This window comes from Macrobrachium nipponense, chromosome 46, assembly GCF_015104395.2.
Source record: "Macrobrachium nipponense isolate FS-2020 chromosome 46, ASM1510439v2, whole genome shotgun sequence".
Classification (NCBI taxonomy): Eukaryota; Metazoa; Arthropoda; class Malacostraca; order Decapoda; family Palaemonidae; genus Macrobrachium; species Macrobrachium nipponense.
This window is the reverse complement of record NC_061106.1, coordinates 29075230-29086996: the sequence shown is the minus strand read 5'-3', so window position 1 is coordinate 29086996 and position 11767 is coordinate 29075230. Positions and strand designations below refer to the sequence as shown.

The following is an 11767-nucleotide window of genomic DNA, read 5'->3' as shown; positions in this document are numbered from 1 at the left end:
CCACCCTTATCAAGCAGCATATATCTATATATATATATATATATATATATATATATATATATATATATATATATATATATATATATATATATATATATATGTATGTATGTATGTATGTATGTATATATATATATATATATATATATATATATATATATTATATATATATATATATATATAATATATATATATATGCTGCTTGATAAGGGTGGTAGTTAGACGACCTAAATATAGTCCCTTCTATAGCTTTAAATCAAAGTGTTTTAATGGGCCTTTTATATACTTGAGATGTAACCTGTTTTAATAGAAGAATTTATTTACCTATGTATGTATGTATATATATATATATATTATATATATATATATATATATATATATATATTCATTGGATCCTTTATGGATGTGTAATTGGCTACGTATTAACCTAAATCTTCTAACTATATGGGTTTGAATCTAATTCAGAATTTTTGTTATATATTTATTAAGTTTTTTTTTAGATCTTGGTCACTTGAATATTAACCACATTAAATAATTAATAAGAGACGCTCTCAATCTCTTTCTTTATTATAGTAGATATATATATATATATATATATATAGTATATATATATATATATATATATATATATATATATATATATATATCAACTCACAAATTAATCTTCTTCGACCTACCGCTATCCATACGCTTAGGGGTCGGTTGCCTCGGTTCGTTTTCTCCGATTATATACCTATCGGAAGCATTTCCTGAATTAAACCCTTCTCCAAATCTTCCTTAACCTTACACTATATGTATCTATTTGACTCACAAATTAATATGTGATTACGTGGGCTTGTATGTAGGTCAAGTCACATTTATATTAGAGTAATCATTATTATTGTATTACTAATTTAATTCTGATCCCGCTTAAAAGATCTGCGCTGCTGGTTCATGTCTATGCGCCTAAATGTAGCGAAAACGAAACGCCTTGTAGGTGCTGACAAATAAGTTAATCGATAAACGTAAAAAAGCTTTCTGTTACGAGAGGTAACAGAAAGCTAAAATATAGTAAATCCCTTACCTTTCCACGAATAATTTTGGGTGACGCATTTCTTGGTATGCTGGTATTCATTTGGAACGCTTTCGATGTCAAACCACAGGCCGGTATACTGCGGAAAGAAAAAAAAACAGTGAGAACTTCAAAGTACAGCATTTCGTAAAACATTTCAGAACAATGCTTCTGCAGCAGATATATATATATATATATATATATATATATATATATATATATATATATATATATATATATATATATATATATATATATATACATCGAGCTACAATGTCCTTTAATATCTAATTCGCTCTACCTCGGAATTAATATATTTTCATATATGTAAACCGAAGGGGAATTTTTTAGTTTGATAATAATTTCGTCCTCTCGTGGGTTCGAACCACCGCCCAGCACGGACAGGTAAGAAATCGATAACGTCACTGACGTCCTGATTTCGTCTCTGTTCGCTGGGCGGTGTGGTTCGAACCCACGAGAGGACGAAATTATTATCAACCAAAAAATTCCCCTTCGGTTTACATATATGAAAATATATTAATTCCAAGGTAGAGCGAATTAGATATTAAGGACATCTGTAGCTCGAATAACTTATATGAATCACGGTGATGTGATAATAATTCATACATATACACACACACCACACACACATATATATATATATATATATATATATATATATATATATATATATATATATATATATCTATATATATATATATTAAGATATCTTAAGGTCAGCTGGGTGGCCCTTCGGCAATAACTTTATATGAATCACGGTGATGTGATAATAATTCATATATATATATATATATATATATATATATAATATATATATATATAAACATATATATACATATATATACATATATATATATATTATATATATATATATATTCTCCGGTCTCCGGAATTTCATATTTTCCCCTTTGTGTTCTCGGACCTCCAATGGCTTTCACTGTTTGCAAGGCATTGGACTATAGTACTAATCAGTGTTCCAGATTCTTGATCACTCTTTCAGTACGTTTTTCAGGCAACGGATTTTATGCATAAAGAAAAAAACATTCGTAAGGGCACATGACAATCATAAAATAAGATTCATGAATTAGAAATCTCGAATCCATCACACTTTTTGGAGGTAACTGAAACTACAACCCTTTGAATCTAGATGAGAGAAAAAGCTCTTCCGTTTATTGTTCATTCTGATTTAAAGGATTCATCATAATAACAATAAGCATCTCCAAAATATGAGGAATCGCGAAATTAAGAACCCCATCGTGGCTATTAGTTTACACAAACACACACACACGCACGCACACACACACACACACACACACACACATATATATATATATATATATATATATATATATATATATATATATATATATGTGTGTGTGTTTACATATGACTAAATTCCTTCACTCCCCCTCTCTGTTGCATGAGAAAGAGAGAACAAAATAATAAGCATAGCGGAAGAGAGGACGTAATTGATTTAATTGGGGCCTAAGAATAAAGAAAACGAATACTATAGTTGGCTCACTTAATTAAGGTAGATTCTTGGGTGAGCCCTATGCCTGCGAGACATTTGTTTGGCGGACGCTGATTGGCTGGGAGCTGCCTACCTCCCGGTACCAGCCAATCAGTGGCCTCCAAAGAATTGTCTCGTAAGCATTTTGGCTCATCCAAGAATCTATCTTAAGTGAATCAGCTATAGTAGGATTACAGAAGGGACGAGTCACAGACTACGTCATTGTGAAGCAAAGGAAGTAGCTACTTGGATTGGGCTATGGAAGCCGAGGTGGGAATGTATACAAAGGGAGCCCTGAGCAAACTCTTTATTATGGAGGTGAATCGTGTGGAAGCTGAAGACTGAATGAAAAACTTGCACCTGTCGAGGTGCATTACGAACTTAGTATTTTAAGTGGAGTAAGATCTGAATGTACGTGGGATTGGGAGGTACGGAGAATTGGCTAAAAGGTTTATACATGAGCATGGACAAGAATGGCTTTAGGTGGGTTTGGCATGTGATAGGGGACCAAGAAAGAGATGGACGGACTGTGTCCCCATATAAAAAATGGGAACCAGCTGGGAAGAAGCATGTGATAGGATAGGCACGATCGATTGGTGAAACAGAATTTATAATTCGGAAGTGGTAGGAGGAGAGGCCTGCGTAGTTGAACTGCGAGAAGTATTCGAAAGGAAGTTGCCTTATTTCGCAGGAAGCGTCAAAGAGAGCTTTCAAAATACGAAGTAATTGTGCACCCGGTGTAAGAGAGTTCGACGAAGATGCATGAGGCAGTTAATGTAGTGGACATCTTTCGCACAGAGGGTCCATCTGCGATTTAATATGGGTATGGAAGCAGCCTTGTTTATTCTCTGGTGCCATCGTCTTTATGGGGAAAAACGGTGAATGTGAAACACACCGATATATATATATATATATATATAGTATATATCTATATATATATTCTTTATATAGTATATATATATATATATATATATATATATATATATATTAAATATATATGTATATATATATATATATATATATATATATATATGTATATATATATATATATATATATATATATATATATATATATATAATATATATATGTTACGCAAAATGTGGATAATTGCCAAATGTGTTCATTTTGCAATTAATTTTGCCTATTGTGTACAATTTGCAGCGCTTGGTGCCGATTGTGCACAATAGGCAAAATTGATTGCAAAATGAACACATTTGGCAGTTTTTTTACTTTTTGCAAGGACATTTTGCCAAATGTTAACATGATTTTGCAACAGTATTTTGCCAAATGTTAACAGATTTTTTTTTGTTCCAGTGGCATGTCGGACTTTAAGAGCAGTTTGAGCAGGAGATTCGAAATTCTCAGACTAAGACTAATATGAAACACTTCTTGTTTACGAGCTGAAATCGTGCAGTTGGGCAAGGAGGAAGGCAGTTAAACCAGATCTACCAGCTCAGTAGCAACTACCGTCTCGCCCACCTCATCTTCCCTGCTACTACATTAGGTCTGTCCTACCAACTCACAAGTGGCAGTGTCGGACTTTAAGAGCAGTTTTGAGCAGAAGTTCGACAACTTATTACAGTCTAAGAATGACAATGTGGTCATTCCTCGGAAAGAGAAACGTGCACAGGGGATAGATAGCTCAGCTGCTTAAAATTGAAAAGGAAGGGCCTAAAACCAGCGATGACTATAATATGAAAAAAAGATTCGAAATTCTCAGAGTTGGTGACGATGACCGACTTATTCGAAAGCGTAAAGGATTGGAAGCTGAATTAAAGTTTATAGTGTGCTTTGAGGAAGTTCATCAGGCCATTTCGGTCGCGCATTCAGCTGTGGGTCATGGCGGTGAAAAGAAAACTTTCAAAGAAGGACAAAAGAAGTGGGCTAATTTGACTATGCAGTGCTGCCAGATGTTCATAAGTTTTTGCATTGAGTGTCAAGAGAAGAAAAAACGTAGAGTACATAAAGGTCTGGTGGTGAAGCCTGTTAGAAGCAAGACTATTTTTTCTCGATGCCAAATTGACTTGATCAATTTCAAACATTACTGATGGGGAATTTAAATATATTCGACCTTCATCAAACCATTTCAGCAAGTTTTGTGTGCTGCGGCCCCTTACATCAAAACGAGCTGAGGAGGTTGCTAACACGCCTCTCCCAATATTTTTTACCTTTGGCGCTCCCGTTATCCTGCACTCGGATAATGGGAGAGAGTTTGTGAATGCCGTTATATCAGAGTTGTCTACGCTCTGGCCTGAACTTAAGCTTGTCACTGGTCGGCCGTGCCACCCACAAAGCCAAGGTGCAGTTGAAATAAACATTTCGGAACATGAAACCATAAAAACAAGTCCGTTTAAAGTCATGTTCGGGATCGAACCCAAGGTAGGCCCAGCATCAACTGTTATTCTACCTAATATGCTCCGGAAATAAGAAATGAAGAATATTTAGACACCATCCCTCCAAAAAAAACCCCCCCCCCCCCCCCCAAAAAAAAATGGAAGCCGAAGGGGCGGCTGATGAAAGAGGAAACAAGAAGGAGAGGAGGAACAGGAAGGAGAAGAGGAACGAGATGGAGAAGAGGCGCCGCAATTCGCTGAAGCTCGGCAACTGGCTGCAGCCGGCCAAGAAAAAACCGCACTTAGAATGACAAGGAGAGCGAAACACCTCTTAAGTGCCCTACAAGTGGGTGACAACGCGACGCTGAAAGTTCCCGAGTTTGATCGTGGGTCGAGTGACAGCAGGAACCTTCTGGTTGTGGTACTGCAGAGAGACGAGGACCTGTACCAGGTAGGCTGCAGAGAAGGACGCATCCCAACACCCAGCGGTACACGGAAGCTGATTGGACCCCCGTAAGGAGAAAGCTCCTCACCCCAGATGAGGTTCCCGACGTTGAAATGGCTTTGAGAACCGCTGTAACTAGGTACACAGGAGGCCAAGGGTATGTGAAGTGTGCCTGTAAAAACAAATTGCACAACTTCCAGATGCTCCTTCACAAATAAGCTGTTAAAATGTAAACTCTCGTTGCCACCCTGGTCGTTCTTGTAGCAATATTTAAGTGTTAAAGTAGTGTCAATACCCTTTTAGTTTGAACAATAAATACTAAAAACTACTAATTTTAGTTTGAACAATAAATACAATTCTCTTTGATTCTTGTTTCATTCTGCCTATTGTGTACAATCGGCAAAATGCCTTTGCTTTTTTTTTAAAAATGGCAAAATTTTGCCATATGTGGATAATTATCTACATTTGGCAAGCGCAATTTCCAAATGTGTACATTTTTTTGCAACTTTCATCGCAAAATGTACACATTTGGCAATTATCCACATTTTGCGTAACATATATATACACACACACACACACACACACACACACACACACACATATATATATATATATATATATATCTATATATATATATATATATATATATATATATATATACTATATGCATGTGTGTGCGTAGTGTGAGGAGAATTATGATTCTATGGATGTTCGGCTCAACCGCAATAATTAGCATACAGTAATTGCAAGTCTTGAAGATAATTCAACATATAAGACTACTGATACTGATTTTTTATTATGTTCTTACCATATCTTCAGTATTCTAAGTATTATTAGCTTCTCTCTGTACTGGGGTCTCTCTTCACATCATTAGACTCAGTACTATACTTTCGCGGCTAAAATCACGAGCCAAGTGATACCTGAAGAGCAGATTAAATTTCGCTTTGGTCAGACCCACGCGCACCCTAAAACCACACTGCCATAGTTACCACATTACCAGCGAAATTAATGTGATCACAATGTTTTCATCTACGTTTTAACCTGTTTTGACCTTTTGGGCACATCTGACGAATAAAAAGCCTGTGGCAAAAGATGCCACAAGTACGGATCAAATTCTTCTTTGGTCAGAAGCGTCTCCCGCAATACTTCCTGGTTCCCGCATTGCCAGGGAGACAATGCGCAGTAACAGTGCTTGCTCATACGTTTCTTTCCGCTTTGTCTGTCATATTAGGTCATCATTTGACTGCCTCAATCTCATTTCCCCTATTTATTTCTCACGTGAACTCTGCCTACGAAAAGTTCACTCGTTACTTTCCCCTTTTACGGTTGATCGATTGGCTGATGGTTACTAGAACTGGCGGCGCAACATCTATAGCAGATTCACATCAACCGTGCATTTGATGTCTAGGCCAGTTACCATACGACGCTCCTGATTGGCTGTTGATAAGCCAATCACAGGGCTGGAAACTCTCAGTCTCTCTCTAGAGTTCACATGGACAGGATCAATGGTCCACCTCTCCTGAGAGATACTTTTGAAAGACGTATCTCCAAAGAGAAGTGGAACGTACATCTACCCATGTGAGCTCTCGAGAGAGACTGAGAGTTTCCAGCCCTGTGATTGCTTATCAACAGCCAAATCAGGAGCGTCGTAAGACTGGCCTAGACGTCAAATGCACGGTTGATGTGAATCTACTATAGTAGGTTGTTGACGGCGTTCCCTTTTAGGGAGTGGAAGACCTGTTCTTGGGCAGAGAATGATATCGAAGAAGCCAGAAAATGCACGAGTTAACGACATCTGAGCCGAGTCTGGTAAGACCACGGGTAAGACGAAGGGGAGGATAGCTGTCGATCCTCGGATTATACCCGATACTTACAGCCCGTGGAAGGTGATTATTATTACTATCATTGCTAAAAAATATCAACAATTATATATTAATAATATATTTCTATGTAAAAATAGAACAAAGACATTCGAACACCTGAACGGTGTTCCTCAGTGTTCGAAAGACTTTGTTCTGTTTTTACATAGAAATATATTTTTAATATATAATTGTAGATATTTTTTAACAATTTGTTTTCACGAGACTGTGAATTTCTTAACATTACTATCATTATTGTTAAAAAAATCCCCAATTATATATTAAAATGCTATATTTCTATGTAAAAATAGAACAAAGACATTCGAACACCTGAACGGTGTTCCTCAGTGTTCGAAAGTCTTTGTTCTATTTTTACATAGAAATATATTTTTAATATATAATTGTAGATATTTTTTAACAATTTTTTTTCACAAGACTGTGAATTTCTTAACATTACTATCATTATTGTTTAAAAAAATCCCCAGTTATATAATATATATTTATATATAATATATAATTGTGGAGTTATAGCAATTTGTTTTCACGGGAGAGTGAATTTCTTAACAACACTATTATTATTATTATTGTTGTTGTTGTTATTTATTATTGTTATTATTATATTATTATTTTTTTTTTTTTTTATTTTTTTTTTTTTTTTTTTTTTTTTTTTTTTTTTTTTTGCTCTATCACAGTCCTCCAATTCGACTGGGTGGTATTTATAGTGTGGGGTTTCCGGTTGCATCCTGCCTCCTTAGGAGTCCATCACTCTTCTTACTATGTGTGCCGTTTCTAGGATCACACTCTTCTGCATGAGCCCTGGAGCTACTTCAGCCTCTAGTTTTCTAGATTTCTTTTCAGGGATCTTGGGATCGTGCCTAGTGCTCCTATGATTATGGGTACGATTTCCACTGGCATATCCCATATCCTTCTTATTTCTATTTTCAGATCTTGATACTTATCCAATTTTTCCCTCTCTTTCTCTTCAACTCTGGTGTCCCATGGTATTGCGACATCAATGAGTGATACTTTCTTCTTGACCTTGTCAATCAACGTCACGTCTGGTCTGTTTGCACGTATCACCTATCCGTTCTGATACCATAGTCCCAGAGGATCTTTGCCTGATCGTTTTCTATCACTCCTTCAGGTTGGTGCTCGTACCACTTATTACTGCAAGGTAGCTGATGTTTCTTGCACAGGCTCCAGTGGAGGGCTTTGCTACTGAATCATGCCATCTGTTTGTACTGGTTCTGTGCAAGTGCCGGGCATTCACTTGCTATGTGGTTTATGGTTTCACTTTTCGTATTGCACTTCCTACATATGGAGAAATGTTATTTCCGTCTATCGTACTTTGAACATATCTGGTTCTTAGGGCCTGATCTTGTGCCGCTGTATCATTCCTTCAGTTTCCTTCTTTAGCTCTCCCCTCTGTAGCCATTGCCATGTGTCATCGCTGGCTAGTTCTTTAGTCTGTCTCATGTATTGTCCGTGCATTGGTTTGTTGTTGTGCCAGTCCTCTGTTCTTTCTGTCTTTCTCCTGTCCTCTGTATCTTCTGGGTCTTCGTCTGCTTTTATTAGTCCTTCTTCCCATGCACTCTTTAGCCACTCGTCTTCACTGGTTTTCAGATATTGCCCCAGTGCTCTGTTTTCGATGTTGACGCAGTCCTCTATACTTAGTAGTCCTCTCCCTACCTTCCTTTCGTGTTATGTATAGTCTGTCTGTATTTGCTCTTGGGTGTAGTGCTTTGTGTATTGTCATATGTTTCCTGGTTTTCTGATCTATGCTGCGGAGTTCTGCCTTCGTCCATTCCACTATTTCCTGCGCTGGTATCTTGATTACTGGCACTGCCCATTGTGTTTATGGCTTTTATCATATTTCGGCGTTGAGTTTTGACTTGAGTATCGCCTTGAGTCTCTGCATATATTCTTTCCTGATCGTGTCCTTCTCTCTTGGTTGGTTTTGTATCTCCTCCTTCCATTATTCCCAGGTATTTGTATCCTGTCTCATCTATGTGTTTGATGTTGCTCCCATCTGGTAGCCTTATCCCTTCAGTTCTCGTTACTTTGCCTTTTTGTATGTTGACTAAGGCCCATTTTTCTATTCCAAACTCCATCCTGATGTCCCCAGATACAATCCTTACAGTCTGGATTAGGGTATCTATTTCCTTGATGCTCTTACCATACAGCTTGATGTCGTCCATGAACATCAGATGGTTGATTCTGTTGCCTCTTTTCTTGAGTTGGTACCCGGCATCCATCTTCTGTAGTACTTTTGTCATGGGAATCATGGCTACTACGAAGAGTAGTGGGGACAGTGAGTCGCCCTGGAAGATCCCTCTCCTGATATTAACCTCTGCTAGTCTTATTCCAGAGCTTGTAAGTATGTATTCCAGTTGCGCATTGTATTTTGAGGAAGCTGATGGTATTTTCCTCTGCCCCATATATTTTCAGGCATTCTATTAGCCATGTGTGTGGTATCATATCGAAGGCTTTCTTATAGTCTATCCATGCCATGCTTAGGTTGGTTTCCTTCTCCTACTGTTCTTCATTACCATTTTGTCTATCAGGAGCTGGTCTTTTGTGCCCCTACACTTCCTTCTGCAGCCTTTCTGTTGGTGGGGGATAGGTGTTTGTCTCCTCTAGGTAGTTGTATAGCCTTTCACTGATGATACCTGTTAGTAACTTCCACACATTATGGTAGGCAGGTGATAGGCCTGTAGTTACTGGCTATATTTCCCTTACTCTTGTCGTTATTTTATTATTATTATTATTATTATTTTATATTATTAGTTATTATTATTATTGATTTTTTATTTTTATTATTATTATATTTGTTCTAAGGGGTCCACAATAATAATAAAAATGTTGCGAGTTCGCGTATAATTTAAAACCCTTTACAAAAATGAACACGGGAAGGGTTCGAAAGCTTTTTGTAAAGGGTTTTAAAATTATACACGAACTCGCAACATTTTTTATTATTGTGGAACCCCTTAAAACATTATATACTCTCGCGATAGAGAGTTTTTCCCAACTATTATTCATTCATATTATTATCATTATTATTATTAATAATTAGGTTATTATTATTATTATTATTATTATTATTATTATTATTATTATTATTCAGAAGATAAAATCTATTCATATGAAACAAACCACAGGGGCCATTGGCTTGAAATTCGAGCTTCCAAAGAACATGGTGTTCATTAGGAAAAAGTAAGAGGAGGTAAAGGGAAAGGCAGAAAGAAAAGAAGAGAGAGATGAGATAAAATCTTACTAAATATCTTCGCTCGGTGTACTTAGTACTTTCTTCGCAGTCATTTATTTTGCATTTGTAAATCACATTTCACGGACGACGCAGCTATGCAAAATGCACACTCAGTGGTCAGGTCTCCTTAAATTAAGAAGCCCTAATTAGCGTTGTGTTCAGAAGAAAATCACTTATTATATGGTATAGTTTTTTGTTATTTATATTTATATTGATTTTGTAGCAAAATGTTAAATTATTCAAGTTTATATTCATATTTTTGTATTAATCACTTATAATATAGATAGTATTGATTTTTATTTATATTGATTTGTAGCAAAATGTTTTAAATTATTCAAGTTTATATTCATGTGTTGTAATTCACTTATCATATAAATAGTTTTGATTTTTATTTATATTGATCTTGGAGCAGCAAAATGTTATTGAAGTTTATGTGTTTGTATTAATCTCTTATCATATAGATAGTTTTTATTTTTATTTATTGATTTTGTAGCAAAATGTTATTTAAGATTATTTATATTATTGTATTAACAGAATTATCTATATAATGTAAATTATTGGAATGTGATTGTATTTTTAAAATAAAAGTTAAAGAAAAATTATATAGATTACGAAGGGAAATCGATAGAGATTACTGAGTAGTTGTCATCATCTAGGATTCCTTGGTTCAGATCTCCTCAGTGATTCAAAGAAATGCGAAAGAATATCCAGTGTATCTCAGTTAGTAGCAAAACCTGCTTAGGTTATAGTTACAAGGAAAAAAAATCAATCTACCTCCCTGACAGAATGTGACCGGGTTAAATGGACAATACAAACCTTTCCGGAATATATACGTATATATATATTTATATATATATATAAAATAATATATGTATATCTATATATATAGTATATATATATATATATATATATATAGTATATATATATACATATATTTCATTCGTTCCTTGACAATGTCTTAAGGAAAGACGAAGCGCTTGGATTTCCGCCTATCATTTCCTGTGGTATTCGCTATTTAATGAAGTTACGTGCATTCTATATATATATATATATATATATATATATATATATATATATATATATATATATTATATATACATATATATATATATATATATATATATATAATCTATATATAGATAGAGAGAGAGAGAAGGAGAAGAGACGAGAGAGAGAAGAGAGAGAGAGCGAGAGAGAGAGCAAGCAAATAATCGATTCCCCTCCTATGGTACGGACACGTGACGCTTCTTGGCGATTCTGAACTGACCCCATATCCATAATTACC

At 35.6% G+C, this 11767-nt stretch overlaps 1 protein-coding gene and 1 pseudogene across 1 annotated transcript in view; one reads left to right on the top strand and one right to left on the bottom strand.

Annotated features, from left to right (window-relative positions):
• The window catches only part of LOC135214842 (cingulin-like), a 478670-nt gene that overhangs the window by 197468 nt on the left and 269435 nt on the right, over positions 1-11767 (top strand). The gene's annotated exons all lie outside the window — the stretch shown is intronic.
• Positions 1-11767, bottom strand: part of LOC135214843 (palmitoyltransferase ZDHHC17-like) — a 208078-nt pseudogene that overhangs the window by 63415 nt on the left and 132896 nt on the right.